Source organism: Biomphalaria glabrata, chromosome 10, assembly GCF_947242115.1.
Source record: "Biomphalaria glabrata chromosome 10, xgBioGlab47.1, whole genome shotgun sequence".
NCBI classification, from domain to species: domain Eukaryota; kingdom Metazoa; phylum Mollusca; class Gastropoda; family Planorbidae; genus Biomphalaria; species Biomphalaria glabrata.
Window position 1 is genome coordinate 6,754,499 of NC_074720.1, and position 19,288 is coordinate 6,773,786.

General features: G+C 34.5%; 1 protein-coding gene across 1 annotated transcript in view; it reads right to left on the reverse strand.

Moving 5' to 3' along the window:
* Positions 1-5,828: 5,828 nt before the first annotated feature.
* LOC106079353 (potassium voltage-gated channel subfamily A member 1-like) overlaps positions 5,829-19,288 on the reverse strand; it is a 105,962-nt gene continuing 92,502 nt past the window's right edge. Inside the window, exon 5 of the mRNA XM_013240512.2 lies at positions 5,829-12,146. The gene's annotated coding sequence lies outside the window, so the exon portion shown is untranslated. The remainder of the gene's footprint in view (positions 12,147-19,288) is intronic.

The following is a 19,288-nucleotide window of genomic DNA, read 5'->3' on the forward strand; positions in this document are numbered from 1 at the left end:
GATGATTACGTCCTACGCTTGTTCCTAGGTCAATCTAGTCATGCAAGTGACTTAAATTCTGCCAAGTCAATTGTTTTCCTGGCTGGCTCGGGCAACCTATTCCATGCTCTAATAGCACTAGGGAAGAAGGAGAATTTGACTAGTATTTGGAAAACAGCCTTACCGATTTTCCCAGAAATTTGACAGTTTATGTATACCTTTGATTAAAAAAAAGTACTACCTAAAAGTCTAGCTTAAAGTTATAATATTAAATGATATTAACGGTATCATCCAAAAATTAAATTTGGCTTATTAAATTTTGAACACGATTTCTGAAGAAATTCCGGCTCTGGAATAAAATGTTTCTTTATATTCAGAATGGGGTTAAATAAAAAAAATAGACATACATAAATATTTTGCGCACCATCTTATGTAGAAACTGGACAGTTAACCCCCCACCTGTACACATTGCAATAATGTGACATTATAACGATGTATAAAATGAGCAATTCTAGACCACACGTCAGCTTCATAAAGGAGGGATTTATTTTTAAAAAACCTAATGCTTATTCTACTGGTAGTTATTTCTTTTTTTAAATTGTACTTTTATCATTTTATTTGATTCGATATAGAAATATATTTTGAGTCTGTGTTGACAGCTTGTTGCCATGGAGATGCTTACATGAAACTACGCACATGATTTATCCCTCCTCTTGTTAGCGCTGGTTGCGATGAGTACCCAGTGGGGGGAAGGGGAAAAAAAGGGGGGGGGCGTGAAATATTCCAGTCTCATTAAGACCATTTCACATGGTATCAAAATATTTACTATCCGACACGTAAGTAACTGTTGCTCATTAAAAGAAAATTAGAGCCGTTTATAGGATCTTCTGTCATTCAGAGTGTTCCTGGTGTGGTAGCGATGAATGTCAAGATTGAAGTTGGTTATAAACTCTGACTTTGTGTGGATGTGTTGGGCAAGGTCACTTACATGTGTAAGGTAAATAGAAAAAAAGAATTAGCTATGTATTCAAAAAATTTAATGAAGTCTCTGCTTCAATATCGAAAATCGGATGAATGACGTTCAACATTTCTGTTCCAACGTTCCTACTCACTTTCCTACTGAGCATGATCGCCCTGAATAGTAAAGACTGCTAGACTGTTTAATGTGGTGTGCATTGTGTGTCATAACTAGAGTTACCAGACGTTCGTCAAAAGAGGACACGCCCTCCTTTTTTTTGAGGTTCTGTAAATGTCCGGCTTTCCCTCTGTTCGATACTTAAAATTTCTTACAATCCAGAAATTAAATTCAATCCTTCATAGCTTTTGGTTTAAACACACACTTCTAGATGATGCATTGTCATGCGTATAGTACTAATAGGAATAGGGTATTGATCTAAATAATGTTTCGTTGTTTGACCTCAGTTCAGTTTGTAATCATTTGTAGGACAGAGCAATGACTTCACAAACTTCGTTGCTAACAATGGTGCTTGTATAATCAAGGCTGTTCAAATGAAACTTTTAACAGCCCTTCGAGGTCTAAGAATTTTTCTAGCAAAAATAAACTCAACCTTGACCTTGCGGAGGGATCTTACAGCGCCCACCCACAACCCCTTGCTGGTTAAATGTTCGTCAGCTGTAAAGGGAGGTGGAGGGCGTCACGATTAAAAGGTTGAGAATGATAGTTTTGCAGCTTTTGATTTGTCGACGCGCCTAGTTTTCAGTTTTACTTAGTCTTTTTTTTTTTTGTATCCTGTGTAAAGCGTTGATCTCTTTTTAGTGATCTTTTATGTGTCTGGTAGCCCGCCACAACGTCGTTCTTGCATCATAACATCATGATAGTGCAATAGCATTGTTATAGTGTCATAACATTAGATTTAGTGCCCTAACATTGTAAATCCATATATTATCCATATTTTGGAATTATTTATGCTCTAAGTCTATGGGACGCAGAGACAGAGTGTGTCAATGTTTGACTCTGATATAGCACGATACGGGTATATGATGGTATGACCTAGAATTGAAGCGGGCTACTGGATAACAAGTAGGATTGGTTGGCTAGTTGTTTGTGGTAAATGACTGTTTGAATATTGTTAGTTTGTCTGTTTGCTAATTTCGTACCTACCCATTCTCCGATCAAGTCAAAACTTCAAACAATTATTTAATGTACCTAACAAAACACGAATCATGTAAATGTAGTGTTTATATATTTTTATTAAAAATAAAAAAAATGAATGGTTACTTTTCCTTTGCGAGATCGAAAAGTAAACTCTATACACAGAAAGGGTTGTGAATAAGTTAGGTGGTTTGCGATTTCGCAGCAGTGTCTAGAAGTAAATTTGTATTAACTAAATTATTGCTAAAACGTTTTCTTTCTGCGTTACATTAATGGTTTTACCCTTAACCTCTCCCATCCCTCTTTCTCGGTAACACCGTCAATACATCCATTAAAAGAGAGGAGAGGTATGGAACAAAAAACAAATGGGAGTGCCATCAAAAGTCCATGTCGACCACAAAAAGATAAGACCAAATAGCAACTTCAAATACATCAAAGCAGTCTTGGAGTCCATGACGCTAACGGTATCACTGATACATACCAAAAAGGATGGTCTAACCAGTCAAACGTTTTGCAGATGATATTAAGTGCAGTGTATACTGTAAAGTTTTGTTGTTATGTTTGAATTTTTCAAACAAAATTATTTGCCAAAGTCATTGTGTTCAGGTATTAGTATCAAACAACTGACACTTTTTGTTTTCTTTGTCTGCTCTGAAAAAAAAAATTGGTGCCGGCCCCCGAGCATTTGCCCAAATAGCCAGTCCGCCCCTGTGTTCATCTCTCATCTTTAGAATACACCATGACCCACATTATCACAGATTCGTATGTACGCCCATGTTCAAGCTTTTGATCAGAACTGAATTATGGAAAGGCCTCGCTTTGTTTATATTCAAAGACCAGCCATGTTGGATTGGCAGAGGTGCTAATTACGATCTAGGGCAGTGCTTCGTGAGGTCATTGAGGGGAAACAGTGTTTGTGTATTTGAATCTCGTGCCTTTGATGTTCGCGGGATTTCTAAATATAAACACGGGGCACGTGTATAAATACTATTGCCAGATTAGTTTTTGTATATTATATAGGTTAGTGTTTACCGCAGGTTGCATTCGCATTGATTTGAGCATCTCTTTTCTACAACGCTTTACTTAGGCACCAAATTAGCTTGCCGAGGTATACGTAAGAGTACCGTAAGACCCAACAAAGGGTTGCCATGGCAAATCAGGAAACAAACTTATCAGACGCTTGGACCCAAAGGTAAAGGCCACCAAGGTGTTAAGTGCAAATGAAATACATTTAATTCTGATAAAGGACAAGAACTAAACCATTCGTGATTTTAATGTGGGTTTGAAATCTGCTCGAATGAAAAAGCGAGATGTCTTTGCGAACGCCGGTATGGACAGTATACAGGGACCTCTTATGGTCCGACAGTTACGATGGGCAGGGCACGTATCCCGTATGGGGGACGTACGTATGCCAAAAGCAGTCTTTTTTTTGGTAGCTAAAAGGGGATCGAAGTAACAGTCCCATGGAAACGCTTAAAAGACCAGCTTAGGCGCCAACTTGCCTAAGCAGACACAGAAGAGAGCACCTGGTTGCATGCGGCCTCAGAACAAGACTGCTGTAGGTCAATCACAAAGGCCGCGGGATATACATTTGAGACTAAAAGAAAATCCGCTGCCGAGGACAGACGCAGACGAGAAAAGAAGAAAATCTTAATCGACCACCGGCGGACAATGGTTATGGATGTGGCAAAATATGTAGGTCACAGCTGGGATGCGTAGCCTCGGAAAATACTGCATTCCTCATTAATCTTCGGACTCGAAGACAAGCCTTATTGTTATTATTATATACATAGGCGTGGACAGGGAGCGCTTCGCAACAATGCCAATCTGAAGGTTCCACAGTGGCAGCGAGTATTACTATGATTGGTTCGTGTCATCTACGTAGAGCGGGACTTCCAGACCTAGACCCGACATAAGCGTCTGAAGGCAGGGACGAAGTACAACTGCGGACATTTCTTCATACTCCCATTATGCCACATAAGGGCCACCTCTCCAGCCGCGGGTTTAAATCTAATAATGACGCCTCTGTGGAACGGCTTGGCGGACAATACCTATTTAAAAAAAAAAGAGTTTATCAATATGTCCTTTATTCTGAACACCTGATGTTTACAATTTTCCGCCATGTTTGAAAATCTTCAATTTAAAAGTTTAAAATTCTACTTGTATACTTTTGAAACCGTTCTTTGAAAGTTTCAGATAGTAGACTAACAGTGTTGGTATCATGGATGAAATATAGATCTAGATCTAATAGGAGACAAAACAACAACAAAAAACAACAAAAAACAAAAAGGACAAACTCACTTCATTGTTTCCTATGTGAGCATTTAATCAGGTACATAAAATAACACGTCAAATTAAATAGAAACAAATCCAATTTAATCTTAAAATTCAAACAAGGCATCAATGACCATCAGAGGGAGGAGAGAACCAGAAGTCTTTGAAGGGTTATGCCCCCCAATTTCAAATGTACACTGCAGATTCAATAGCACTACAGGTAAATATAACTTATATAACCCTAAATAAAACTCTAGGTTGGGAAGGAGAAAAAGGGGGGGGGGAGAAGGAGGAGAATCAAACTATAAATGCAAAGGTAGGTAACTCTTGTGTAAATTTGCTTATGTATGTGTGTGTGTGGTGGCTTACATGTCAACATTCAAATCTGCTACAAATAACAGGCGGACTTTGAGCAAGTCAAAGCAATCCTGCTTGTAAAGTTATCGATTAGCCAAACAACATGAAGGAGAGGGGGTGATATCTACAAACGTAACTAATTAATGATTTATCGGGTGCTTGTGTCTTTCAAGGCAAACTAAAATGGTTAGCAAATTTTAGACAAGTATTCGTCATAATGGTCAGGATAACTAGAATATATATATATATTTAGATCTATTCGTTTTCGGCCTCTACAAGTCGAAGCTTTACAGATCTAGAGTCTAACACTTTAAGTTTTCTGGTAGAGTCTAGATCTAATTAAATTTTGGCTAATGAGCCAAATTGGTAGCAAGCCGCATTATGGATGTACTGGTAATTCTTCATGACATAACCAATCAGTCTTCAGTGCCTCTTGAAAATCCAGTTATAGCCTACTTAGTTTCAAAGTAATACAGCATACAAAGTTATACTTGAAAACATTTCTTTCCCTCGGCAGAAAGTGTGTTTCTAGATCTAGTAATTCTAGCTTTAACTCTTTAACCACCACGAGTATTAAAAGATAAAGTTTTTAGAAATTTCTTCCTGATCTAGCTTATGGTTGTTGAAGAGTTAAATGGTCTTTCTAATGTTAACATTTGTAAATAGAACTAAAAGAAAAAAAAAGCTAGACTCTATGGATGGCCTCACACAATGTTGTATAGGCTAGTCTAGGAACATTCACAATGATCTTAAATATCACAGTTAACAGTCATTGAAAAATAAATCAATAACAAGCAAATAAAACAGTTTTTACAGTATGACCATAGCTATCCATCTACCATACACTGGAAATTAAGAGTTGAAATTTAGGTTGTAACATTTTTTTTGTACCATACACAAAAGTCATGCATAAAAATAATTTAAAAGGTGTCGAAGGACAAGAATCGTCAGATGGTTCAATGTGTGAAGTCTAGGGAGGGACTGAATAAACTAAAGCAGGTCTCTAATTTATGCAAAACATTTGGTTTGTCATTTTGGTTTTAAAAAAGAAGAGGAATATGCATTAACCATCATCAATACCTTACAAGTGGCAAAATTCAAAATAAAACCAAAAAAAAAATGTATTTAAGTTTGTAAAAAGTCGTACACCATCATGATAGAATTAGTGGAGTAAATGTAGTAATAGCTTAGGGTGCTTAAGTTTTATATTACAGTATCAATTATTATAACAAGTAAAAGTATATACATGGATTAACTAGCAAAGTGATAGTAACAGTCAAAGTTAAACAGTCACACCTCAGTGGGTAACAATGCCATCAAGTTCCTGCAGGTACAGTAGAAATTGTAAGAAACATATTCACTTACAGAACTTTAAAAAAAAAAAAAAAAAAAAAGAATAGAAAAATTAATTGAATATTCATACTATTTCATTCAAAATAAATTACCAGTTATCCAGAAAGCAACCCATTCTTCAAATTAGTTTTGAAATAAAACCACACTATGGTAAAAATTAACTAAATATGATCCATAAAAAACTTTAGCTGCATTCTTTTTTTATGTTAAAGAAATTTGAATATAATTCTCTATTAGTATGGAATTAAAAATATATAAATCAATAAATATTTTAAACTCATCAAGTAGTAAATTTTTTTTTTTTTTGAGCCAATATTTGTATTAGTTTGTTTTTTTTCTGAACATTTTAGTTTTCAAAATTATAAAAGCCAAGTCTGTTAGGCAAATGTAATGAATTAAAATTCTAATACTTATAAATTGAAACAAAAATGCTAATAAGAACTAAAAATTATAGGCTGACTTACTTGTTAAATAAAATTTTACCCACTTTTTGATGGAGATCTAAAAGTTTTCAAATGCATTTTAAAAAATCAGAATTTGTTTTTGTTTTATGTAGTCTATAAAGAAGAAAGAAGCAATAAAAACAAGCATCTTTCTTATCAACTTGATCAATCAGATGGCTTGATTAAAACACTAGATCATTCACAATCATCAATGATTCTGCTAGCAATAGCTACTAGGTCACCAATTAAATACATGGATGCAATACTCTATCCTAATGCATCATACAATAGAACTATTGGCACAATAATAAAAGATGGTAATTCGAGGCTAGCTATCTACATGTAACAATTCATGTATAACAACTTGATTTATTACATTGACCAACGGCATTAACTTCATCCAGTATTTTAAATGAGTAAAAAAAAAAAGAACAGTGAAGGAAGCATTAAAAACATATTTCATCCATGAATCAAAATATGTGTTAACTGACCTACATAAAAAATGGATTTCAAATCTAGTTATGCATTATTGAAAAGGTTACTAGAAATAGAGAAAGAAATCAATCATATTTCTTGTATAGTTTGCTAAAATATATATACAGCTGTTTCCTGTAAAATGAAATTAAATATTTTTTTTCTTTTCAATGGAAAAAATGTTGCTTGCTAATAAAAAAAAAATGTGTCTATATACATATGAAAAAAAGTTTAATATTTCAGTTGGGAGCAAACAAATTGTAAGCAGTTTAGTGTCATTGATCAATACTTGTAAAGTGATAAATGTGATCATAGAAACTATTGCACACAACTTAGGTAAAAAATACTTTGGCCAGGTCTGTTTACAAAAGAAAATATGAAGATCACACAACATAATTACATTATGGCAGAATGACAACACAAGAAGATTTAACAAAAAAACAGAAGATAAGATTCTTAAAAAAAATATTAAAAGGCTAATCTAAATAGTTGTGTATCACTGGTGAAGTTTAACAGTTAACAAAAAATAGTAATATCTAAATTTGCACTACTCTACCACTATTCTGAATGTAAATGATTATTTAGTAAAATCTACACACGTCTAAAAAATAAGTTTCATTAGATAGTATTTTTCATGTTTTTCAAAATCAAATTTATGCAATTTTTTTTTCACAGTCTCATATGTTGTAGTGTATATTTATTTATACACTGTAAATTGTAATTTAAGAAAAAAAATTCACAAAAAGTTACTAAAAATAGAAACAAGAGCAAAAGTAAATAGTCAATGAGGTAAATCACATAGAATAATGTAAAGCCATGTTTGTAACAAACAGTTATCTAAACTCCAGTTTGGTAACAATGTGGATAAAAAGTAAAACAAGTCAGGAGGTAGCCAAACAATTGGACAAACAATTGTATATATGCAGAAGTGAAGATTTATTGATTCCTACTAATCGGCACAGTGCTTAATAAATTTGTTCCAGAATTTTTCTTTTAATTTTTAAAAAGAAGCTGTTAAAAAAAAAAAAAGAATGATCTACAGTAGGAAAGTGTTTTTCTGTGAGTGCAAAGAATTCTTTATGTATCATTGACAATCTGCTCCTTATTTGCAAGTGAAACTACTGTCTTTTGCATTACATGCTATCTGCCTGCTTTTGCTGGCACTAGACTTATTATGCTATAAACTGGTAGTCTTATCACATTCTATTATTTATAATTTATAAGATAGAAATATAAAAAAAGACAAACAAATTAGGTGTTAAAGCAGCATAGTCAGAAATAGGTGATGCAAACAAATTATGCTAGAAAATATTAGAGCATGGTGTAACATGAATAGTGAACAACAAATGCATAAGAGTGAAAGCATACCCTGTCTTAAAGAACATTTTACTATTTGTTGACTTTTAAAAAATATTGACTTAAAGTAAGAAAACAAAAATTACCTGATGACTTGAAGTACCGGTAAGAACATTATTCTACATGTTGACTTAAAGTAAGAACATTTTATTATGTAAAGTTGAATTAAAATTTTTTTTACTATGTGCTGACTTCAAGTTAGAATATTTACTTATCTAAACCTACTAAATTGCTAAATTTAAAATGAACATAAAGAATGTTTCGCTTAAACTTAGATAAAACATAAACACATATGCATAGTGATGGCATGAGAGAGAAGAGACGAGGCTATTGAATGGTTTAATTTGAAATGCCATTACTAAACTACAATACAAGAGCTGAGGTGAAGTAGTTATTTTCGGCTAAATAGCAAAAAGGATTGTGGAACTGGAAATGTCAAAAAGATAAATAAGTCAAATGTTCTAACTACTTTGTTGTTTTTTTCCTAACTACAGCCAATATGTGGGCTATGTATAGATGTATTTATCTATATATATATATAATTTAAGTACAATAGTATGTCATGCATGCATTCCATTTTCTTCACCAACACAAACATGTCCAAAGTCAGCAACTAATTATTGGAAGTTGAGATTTTTGTTATCAACATTTATATTCCATAAAATTTCAAACACTCATATCCAACAAGGAGTCTACTTTGAAAAAAAAAATCAATAAAAGAAAAGAAAAGAAACAAAACAGCAATAATTTTAAGAAGCAAAAACACTGTTTGTTGTCGTCATGTAATAAATAAATCTTAATTTTGTTTCCCCTGCTAGAAAGATTTTTTTCTGTCTTCAACAAAGGAAAGCAAAGCAATATTTATAAGTCACTTATATTTGTATATACATCAAGGTTACACTGCAGTGTGCTATCTGGTTCCTGCTCTACTTTCTATGATCTAATGTAAGCAGAGGACTTGCTGCCACTTGCTAGACTAAAAAGGTTAACACAGATGATGTGGTTCGTACAAACACTGACATATGTACATTAACAATATGCTTGTTAGTCAAGGACCTATACAAATCTACAAAAACATATCAAATACTTATTGTTTAAATAAAGACATATAATATTCATATTAGAAGAAGAAAAAAAAGAACCAAGTTTGTTTTTGTTTTTTTAAATAAATAGCAATCTAGAATACAAAATTGAAATATATCTTTGAAAATGAGTCTTACTAGAATGAAGATTTAAAATCAAACATTGGTTCTAAAACACTTTGTGATTGAAAGACATGATTTGTATGTACACAGAGACCTCATTCTTTGTACGCAACAATGTACTGTACACACAGACTTCATTCTTTGTTTGTACGCAACAATGTACTGTACACACAGACTTCATTCTTTGTTTGTACGCAACAATGTACTGTACACACAGACTTCATTCTTTGTTTGTACGCAACAATGTACTGTACACATTTACAAATGCTGACATATTTTGATCATACAGCTAGAAGCAATCTCAGTAGATAGTATCCAGTGAGTAGCCCAACATCAGTCTCTTCTTCTTTTGTCCCAATATGTTTCCATGGAAAAGCTCCAGCATATTTTTCTTGTCCAAACAAGTCCCAACAAATTTCTCTAGTTCATAAAAGTTTACTAAAAATTATATTCAAATTAAAAAAAAAAGAATATTTAGTTTGTAACAATTGTAAATAAAATCTACCCCAAAAAAAAAAAAAAGATTCAATATAATAATAAAGTCAGTATAGCATTTCATAGTTCCCAGCATTCCTAGTGTACACAAAAGCGCCATCACACACTTTAAAAGCAACATGATGAATTAACATAGTAAAAGTCAACATATACAAAATAAAGAGTCACAATTACTTCAAGGCTAACCATTTCTAGTTATCACATAAATGCATTAACAGCTCAGTAAGTTTGCATCACTTGAACACCACAAACAAATGTCAGGGGACAGAATCCAGTAGATTGTAGACCTAGTCTTTCATTATGGTATTCAACCAAAAAAAAAAAATCACAAACAGCTGTCAGGTACCACATAGTGTATGTGCATTGTTTACATCTACTTGTTATTTTAACAAATAACTTCTGTATAACACTATTAAAATCAACAGCATAATAAAACAGACTAATTTGTTTCCATAATATTATATATATATATTTTTAAATGGAAGATTTTTTTTTTTCAAAGAACTGAAGCAAATTTTAGATCTTTATAGAGATTATTTATACCGGTACTTGTTTTGCCAATGCCTAACATTGTATCAGACATAACATGCAACAGAGTCAACAATCAGGGGAGAGATTTATGTATCATGTTTTCTGAAAGCATTTCTGTGCATTCGGCTATTTCACTGGGCCCCATTTAGCTACAGCATGAATTATTCTTCTGAGAATTGGGGCCCCTGGTGAAGCAAAGAACAACTGGTATCCCTCACATGTGTTGAACATAGCTGCAAGCATTGTTTGGAACCAATAAGGATGCTTCCCCATCTGAATTGTATCATTAGATTTATAGGTAACATTGCCATATGGAGCTCATGTAATTTGTCCATAGTGTATAGACATCTCCATATGAAAAGCATTTTTTCTTATAAAGAGAAATATTTCTAATTAGTTTTATTTTCATAAATACATTTTCTTTTCTTTCTTGACAAGGTGTCTTCCAATCGATACATTCGATTCACAATCACTAACTTATCAAAATACAAACGAACAAAAAATAAATAAAAAATTCCTGTCTAATATACATTACTTTTTACGCTTTTTCATAAATTATAGACATTCCTTAAAAAGAGACGATTGAAGTTGAAAAATAAAAGAAACAAAAATGTAATTTTTAAATTTCAATTGTGCTTATATGAAAGTAAGAGTTTGAGCATATTTATTTATTTATGTCTCTACCCAGTAGGCTTTCATGCCAATTAAACAATTTTATGACTCTCGTGTAAGGTAATTATTCTACACTCGCCAGGTGTCGCTGGGTGCAACAGAGCTGTGCCCTTCTGAATCTGACGTCAGAACAACAGGGCAAATGGGTGTAAAAGAAAAAAAACACCTTGACAACGAGGCTATAAGGTACCACCCTGCGACTGCAGCTTATTAAGAAGGCTGAAGCAGTCTAAGGTGTAACCCATGGTAAAAGATATTGGTTTGAATCAATGCAAAGGCAAAGAAGTGGTACAGGCTGATCCGAGCTTGGTCACCATGTGCTTCTTTTTTCGTGAAACAATGTTTTTAAAGTTGGCAGGGGAGAGAAAAATAACTTTATAGCATAGCATCAACATTACATTATGTTTGCTTAGGTGAAGTCCGTAAAAAGGAAAAATACTGGGTATAAACATAAACTCATAGGCCAACTATAATCTAAACATATACAGAAAATGTAAATCAACATGTTCTTTTTATAAAGGGGGAAACTAGTAACAGCCAATTTAACCAGGTTGTGACCATTTTTTAAAATAAGTTCTTCAGTTAGACAAAAATTTCACTTTGTAATAAATTATACACAGCATCCGGTGCATCAGCTGAGGACTAATTTTATCAATTAGATCTAGATCTCTTTATAAAAAGAATCATATCAAAGATTATAATTTATAACAATAAAGTAAAAAAACAACAACATTGCCTAGAGTTGGTGTAGTTCTCAAGATTGTGAAGATCTTTTGAGTCCTGATTACTTAAATGACTTCTTGAACCAAGAGCCACTTGTTGGTTTCTCCATTTCTGCATCGATTTTGTTTTGTTTTGCATTGAGCTTTTTATTTTGAGACTGAAACTCAGAATCTGTGAAAAAAAAATTAATATAAAAATTAAAAAAGGACAATATTGTAAATTAAGAACATTTATTTGTTATTGAAAAAGATTTGCCCACGACATACACATTTTAGTACGATGCTCTTTAAAAGCTTGGTGAAGTAGTGAACTACAATGTATGATGTTTCTGCTCGAAATTTTTATTTTTTTCCCCTTTTACTTGTGGTTTTGAGTTTTTGAATTGTGACTTGTGGTTTTGAGTTTTTGAACTGTGACTTGTGGTTTTGAGTTTTTGAATTGTGACTTGTGGTTTTGAGTTTTTGAACTGTGACTTGTGGTTTTGAGTTTTTGAATTGTGACTTGTGGTTTTGAGTTTTTGAATTGTGACTTGTGGTTTTGAGTTTTTGAATTGTGACTTGTGGTTTTGAGTTTTTGAATTGTGACTTGTGGTTTTGAGTTTCTAAATTGTGACTTGTGGTTTTGAGTTTTTGAATTGTGACTTGTGGTTTTGAGTTTTTGAATTGTGACTTGTGGTTTTGAGTTTTTGAATTGTGACTTGTGGTTTTGAGTTTTTGAATTGTGACTTGTGGTTTTGAGTTTTTGAATTGTGACTTGTGGTTTTGAGTTTTTGAACTGTGACTTGTGGTTTTGAGTTTTTGAACTGTTACTTGTGGTTTTGAGTTTTTGAACTGTGACTTGTGGTTTTGAGTTTTTGAACTGTGACTTGTGGTTTTGAGTTTTTGAATTGTGACTTGTGGTTTTGAGTTTTTGAACTGTTACTTGTGGTTTTGAGTTTTTGAACTGTGACTTGTGGTTTTGAGTTTTTGAATTGTGACTTGTGGTTTTGAGTTTTTGAATTGTGACTTGTGGTTTTGAGTTTTTGAATTGTGACTTGTGGTTTTGAGTTTTTGAATTGTGACTTGTGGTTTTGAGTTTCTAAATTGTGACTTGTGGTTTTGAGTTTTTGAATTGTGACTTGTGGTTTTGAGTTTTTGAATTGTGACTTGTGGTTTTGAGTTTTTGAATTGTGACTTGTGGTTTTGAGTTTTTGAATTGTGACTTGTGGTTTTGAGTTTTTGAATTGTGACTTGTGGTTTTGAGTTTTTGAACTGTGACTTGTGGTTTTGAGTTTTTGAACTGTTACTTGTGGTTTTGAGTTTTTGAACTGTGACTTGTGGTTTTGAGTTTTTGAACTGTGACTTGTGGTTTTGAGTTTTTGAATTGTGACTTGTGGTTTTGAGTTTTTGAACTGTTACTTGTGGTTTTGAGTTTTTGAACTGTGACTTGTGGTTTTGAGTTTTTGAATTGTGACTTGTGGTTTTGAGTTTTTGAATTGTGACTTGTGGTTTTGAGTTTTTGAATTGTGACTTGTGGTTTCGACAATGAAGAACATGTGATCTAAAAGCAGGACTGAAATAAGAGGTCCACTCCAATGAACAGAAAAAAACAACAACATCTAAGCAGTCTTAATTTCAGTTTATTCAGTCAGAAAAATGAAATGCTAGCCCTGCGATTAATCATTGTAGCAGCCATTTTTTTAAAACAGGGAAACTAGTCTACTAATGTGAAGTTTGATCACTAAGGAATCTTAACATTATAGTTGAAACGAAACAGCTTCTATCAGCGAATTTGAAGAAGCAATCACTGATCTATCATCTATATTCTAAAGTGTCCGCTTTTTAGGCTTACGTGTCCTATCGGCCTCTATGTCCATTTTTTTTTTGGCTAACTGTGATCAATTAACGTTATCACGTAAAATGATTTAATCGCCAACAATTATGCTTGTGCACGTTTATAACGTTAAGCCGAAATTTGTTGATCCCAGTAAATAGCTGCAGGCTAATAATAAAACACTCCTGCTAGTTATATGGGATTAAAACTCGATTTCTAGCTGAAAGCATTGATACAAGATTGAAATGTAAATAATGAGATTACATAGACAGGAGAACATTGTTATCCAGAGTCAAGAGTCTTTTTCCATTCCTCTGTCTTTTAGCATTGAATAGTGTAGTGACTTAGTTTAGAGATTGTGTTACTTTTCTAAATAAATATATTGTGCATTGTTTTTAGCGATGGTAAAAAGTAGTGACGTAGTCAGACGGACGAATGACGTTGCAGAATAGGGGTACATGGAGAACAAGATGGCTAGAGCTTAGAGAAGGTTGAATAGTGAATAGAGACTGATAAGTAATCGTCGGATAGTGAGACAAGACGATCATCCCCATCTGTAAATAAATACATCATTCTTGATTAAGTATATCATTGTTAAGTGAAGTATTGTTAGATTTACACAACACACAAGATCCTAGCCAGGACAATAGAATCTCTTTCAATGGCAGGCTCGTCCATTCTGTAGGGGTTTGAGTTTGAGTTTAGGCACTTCGGCACAATTTAGGCCATGTCGTGCCCGTAATCCTTTAATGATCACTCTCCCTTTACATAACAAGGGCTAAATTCTATACTGTAGGATAGGGATGCGTATCATGCTAGCAGGCTAATAAATAACAATGAAATATAAAATCCTGTGGTTTGTTGTTGTACAGCATTATGTGCTTTTGCTTTTTAAAGATCTAAAAAAGATTACTAATAGAGTTTGTGTTATCCCACAAACTCAGAATCGGTCCACGTCTAGTTTTTAAAATACGAAATTACAGCGTTGTCAAGGGCTGAACCCAAATGAGGCCCATGCAAGACAATACATATCAATTAGTCAAACATCTCACCAGGTCAAGGCCAAAGGGATGAGGATTAGAAACGACATTTGGAGAAAAAATGATAAGAGGCTAAAAAAAAAAGGGGGGGGGGTGTAAAGAATTTTTTTTATTTTTCTCTCCCCCCTTCCCTCAATCATGTATATTGGACAGCATATGGCGGGCTAGACACGGGGCCGTGCCTCAGGGTTGCTTATGTAGACAGCTGTCAAAGGGGATCAAGCTGAGGGGGGAGAAGATGGCACGCACATTTCAGTCATTGGACACAAGCGTCACAATGGAAGCACGCTATGCAGAGATAGATTGACGTCTGCCTAACGTTGTATATATTGACCCGACGTCTTCGTTGGCATTTTTTTTTCCATATTAACATATCTGGTTATCTCATAGTTGTAAATGACGCTAAGTACAGAAAGAAGATTAACGAATCCTAAGCATGCCAACGCGTAAATCTGTAACCATTCACGTGGGTATACGCCTACGCTTTTATTTATAGATGACTTTGTCAATACTGGGCCGGCTCTAGGCATAGGCAAACTAGGCAGCCGCGGGAGCCTCGCAAAGGACTAAAAAAAAAATTGCAAAACTTGAATCAAATATATCAGAACAACAGGGCTCTGCTTCTACTAGCCTAGCTCTAAGTCACTACCTTGACTCAAGGTTTATTGACAAAGGTTTAAATTTACTTGTTAGATTACTTATGTTAGAAGACCCTTGTGTTTTTCATGAATTGCGTACTTTTTTTTTTCGATGTTCATTTGGGGGCGCCAAAATAACTTTGCCTAAGGCCTTCTATTACTTAAGATCCGAGCCTGGTGAATAAACATATTCGAGTCTGTAACTGAATCGAAGCGAACAGCCATGTGTCAAAGTACTAAGGAGACGAGCACTGGAGCGCCGCAGGGGTTGTTTTCTTTTACACGTACTTGATACTATCTACACAAATGACATACGATTCCCAGAAGTTGATATCTCAGTCATCAACTTAGCTGACGACACAGCCATCATCGGCCTTATCACAATAGACGAGAGACTGTACCGTTCGACTTTTTCTAAAAAATAAACAACAAACAAACTTCGAATGTATGGTTTCGAGGTCATACGATAAGAATGATTGAGATTGACTGGTTTCAAAATCAACCACCGCAAGAAAAGAAATAAAAAAAAAAAAATTCGAATGGATGGTTTTGAGGTCATACGATGAGAAACCGTGGGATTGGCATCGTATTGGTTTCAAAATCAACCACCGCAAGAAAAGAAACAAAAAAAAAAAATTCGAATGGATGGTTTTGAGGTCATACGATGAGAAACCGTGGGATTGGCATCGTATTGGTTTCAAAATCAACCATCGCTGGAATCCTCTGTCGGAATAATTTAAATCGGCACTCGCTGAACCTCCAAGAAAACATGTAACATATTGCTGTAACTCAGCCAAAAGCGAGCCCAAGGAACCTCAACGAATGGGATATATCAAAACACCAGTTTAATAATAGAACAATAGTAATGCGATAACAAATATACCACTAGAGGAACCAATAATAACAAAACTTCTTTTTTGTTTACATCCTAGATCTAATTATCGGCCATCTTTGACTTCTTTAATCTTTTAGTGTGTGTCTGTCCTGTGTCTCATGGTGCACAGTCTCGCACTTAATGTCAGTCGTAGGGTCATAACAATATATATTTTATTTGTCCTTGACAAAAATTGTTTAGTTTAAGGATTGAACCTGATTGAACTTGTGTGTCAATAGCGAGACGCTCAACAATCAGTCATTCAAATATGTGCAGCATTTTATTTTTAAATAAATAATTAAGTCTTTAGTCTTTTATAATACCCAGATCTGCATGTGTCTAAAATGTTGTTTCTAGAATCTATTTTATTTCTTTTCTATTCTGAAACATATTGTCAAATCTGAGTTTGTGATTTTGCAGATTTTCACCTTATGGCCTCATGACCAATCTCCCCGCTGTCTTGCGCCCCCCAGCCCCATCCCTCCCCCGAGGTGATGTCGGGGATAACGTCTAGGAGCTTAGCGTGTAGGACAAAAGGTTGGTTGCCACCTAAAGCTAACGAGTTCCTCCTGGCCGAGTTAGACGGAATTTTCAGAATTCAAACCTCTGCTGCCTCCAGATAAATATGATTTTTAGATCAAGGCATATTTGATATGAGATACAGTCCGCGCTTTTTTTTCCCTATTTTAAAGACACCATTTTGTCAGCGCTACTTTGTTGTACGAAATTTTGTTATGTGTGCTTCTTAAAACAAGATTAATTCTAGGCAGTGCTATTTATTATTCAAGTCTATCTTTGTTCGTCCATCCTCGGTATGAGCGAGAAAAGAAACACATAATGTTGCTGTCTCTTTGTTTCAAGTCTAAAACTATAAAATTATATAGGTCATGTTCACGTCGGATCTATTCAGACACGGGTTAGCAGGCTGGACCTTTTGCTTTGATTGTAAACTATCGCAGCAGGGCCGGATTTAAAGGAGGACAGAATAGAGAAGCTTTGAGTAGAAGACCAAGATTAATTCTAGGCAGTGCTATTTATTATTCAAGTCTATCTTTGTTCGTCCATCCTCGGTATGAGCATGAAAAGAAACTCATAATGTTGCTGTCTCTTTGTTTAAGGTCTAAAACTATAAAATAGCAGCAGGGCCGGATTTAAGTGAAAACAGAATAGAGAAGCTTTGAGTAGAAGACTCGACGACCATTTTCCCTGTAATTAAACGTTTTAACGGTTTACTAAAGCGATATGCAAATCTTTCAAGAGCGTCTGAAAAGCTGTGCGGACTAGCATGTATGTTAGAACACTTGATTGGAGCATAACAATTTATCCAATGTGAAAGTAGCCTTGGTGATAGCACAAACATTAGAGAATGAATTAGACATAGCTTAAGGGACCATAAATACATGCTCGAGCCTGCTACACAAGTAAATATCGGTATTACATTAGTAGTGAGCCAGTGGCGTAGCAAGGTACCCGTGGGCCTGGGTTCAAGAACATCTTGTTGGGCCCCTCTCCAGTCAATAAGATAAATAGTGTGAGACAAAAGAGTAACCTTAATATAAAGACGTTCCCATGTAAAGATCGTACCTTTTTTTTAAATAAGTAATTATGTCATAACGTTTGATTCAGTTAGGACTGCATACAAGTAATAATGTCTTAAAAATCTAATGTTTTTACAACTTCTTAACAGAGTTCAACAACTTAAAAGTGTTTCTAATGAACGAACAAGTGTTCTTCCTAAGTTCTAATGTGGGCCCCAACCTCCATCTGGCCAAGAATCATGGGCCCAAGTGTAATAATCTCCTTCGCGCCATGGTTGCTAGCCCACATCTGTGGGCCCCTATTGGTCGTGGGCCCGGGTTCATTGAACCCCTTCGCGCCATGGATGCTACGCCACTGCCGATCACGCCTTTTGAAATGATAACCCAACAGTTCAGACGTTCCTCGTACTTTTAGAGATTTTCATGTTTGGCGGAAAACTATAAATAGCTAGCTTTTTTTTTTGTATCCGGTGTAGACAATAAATAAGTGTTGATAAGCTAAGTATTTTTTTTTAAAACTCTTTCTCTCCTAACTGACGATACCAACGTTGATTCCACTAGAATGTGATACATAATTACGGAGAGAAAGAGTTAAAGTACCGTATAGGATAAATTTTGTGCACTTTTTAGCACTGCAAAATTACATTTTCTAACCACTTTCGTTTACAGCACAAAATTATTTAATATAGTGTAAGCATTTGACCTTTACTCTATGACTTAACACTTATTTAAATATAAATGGGCAAGTACCTGGCAGTAATAAAAGAGATTTGAAAAGAAAATAAAATCACTGTCAGGCATTAGGATATTGTTAAAATTATATCTCAATTCTTTTTTTTTTACTTTTAGTTGGCAACATTGAAGTTCAAATTTAGCGTCCTTGACATTTATGAGTTTATCTTGAAAATCTCGAACCCAGCAATACGGATTTTTAGGAATCTGACAGACAACTTCATTCCAATTTTTTAAAGCGTGTGTTGGTCGAGGATATAACCGAAAATAAATATATCTTCTTGTTATAGCTGGTCACGTGAGACCACTCCAATCTCCAGATGACTTAATAATCCCGCAACGTTTTGTGTCCGCAAATATTCACACAAGAGATTCAGCTTTGTTGGAATCGCTAAGGTCAAGGCAATCTTTGGCAGACGTCATTAAACCCTAACACAGTGGATGGCCCGTCAGTATGAATATAATACCTCCGAGGACTGGACAACATGGATAGTGAATTTAGAAAATGCATGGCCGGCTTATAGACTTCTGAGGCCTCGTTGCAGAAGAGCATCTTCGGCAGACCTATTTGTTTTTTGTTTTTTTTTAGAATGTGTTGATCTAGTTTTTGAAATATGTTTGATGCCAGGTTTAGGTGCGCTAATGTCCTGTTTACTCCAGGATCAAATGCATTCTTCAA